The sequence below is a fragment of the Bactrocera latifrons genome, unplaced genomic scaffold, assembly GCF_001853355.1.
Source record: "Bactrocera latifrons isolate USDA-ARS-PBARC rearing strain unplaced genomic scaffold, ASM185335v1 scaffold_73, whole genome shotgun sequence".
In the NCBI taxonomy this organism is placed as follows: Eukaryota; Metazoa; Arthropoda; class Insecta; order Diptera; family Tephritidae; genus Bactrocera; species Bactrocera latifrons.
This window is the reverse complement of record NW_017537412.1, coordinates 1,010,906-1,011,824: the sequence shown is the minus strand read 5'-3', so window position 1 is coordinate 1,011,824 and position 919 is coordinate 1,010,906.

The window sequence follows — 919 nt, the reverse complement described above, 5'->3', positions numbered from 1 at the left end:
TTTAGAGGTTTAAAGAGATTTTGCAGCGGCTTTAAAATCGACGAAGAGGTGGTGTGTGTCGATCTTCCTTTCACGGATCCTTTCCAAGATTTGGCGCGTGGTGAAAGTTTGATGGATTTTAGGTTTTCCAGGTGTAAAGCCACACTGATAAGCTCCAATCAGTTTGTTGACTGTGGACTTCCGTCTTCCACACAGTACGCACATAGAACCTTATAAGCGATGTTGAGGAGGCTTATCCCACTGTAGTGGTCTCTTTTTGTGGATTGGGCAGAGCACATTTGAATTTTAATCGTCGGGCCTGCTTTGTTACGACCATCTTCTACAAAGAAGCTGATACATGCTTATCAGTTTTTCGCCGCCATATTTGAATAGCTCGGGTAATTGCTATTCGAACTTCCTCATGTTCTCCGCTCTATCGTCATCGATTGGGGAATCGGGTTCACCATCTCCTGGTGTTATGCTTTTACTGTCATTCAGCAGGGTGGAGAAGTGTTTCCCACAAAATTTCTGTATGCTCTGGGCATCAGTCAATAGATCACCTCTGGGGCTTCTACAAGAGTATGCTCCGATCCTGAAACCCTCTGTTAGTCGCCGCATATTTTCATAGAATTTTCGAGTATTACCGCTGTCGACCAGCTTGTTAAGCTTTCCATATTCACGTTGTTCACATAAATAATCATAAAATAAAACTAAGAACCTGCTGTTAACCTGGTTGAAAATATTGACCAATTTTAAGTAAAATAGATTTTTTAAGTATCTTTATTTATTTATTTAAAATGTATATGTTATAATGTAGAATTAAAAAAGCGGTCTAGAAGTAGCAGCAGGCCTTAGGCTGAATGCTAAATTCAAATACGCATTAATTCTCAGTCAAGTGTGGTTTACATCACGTTTAATCGCTCTATTTGGGTTTTAATTT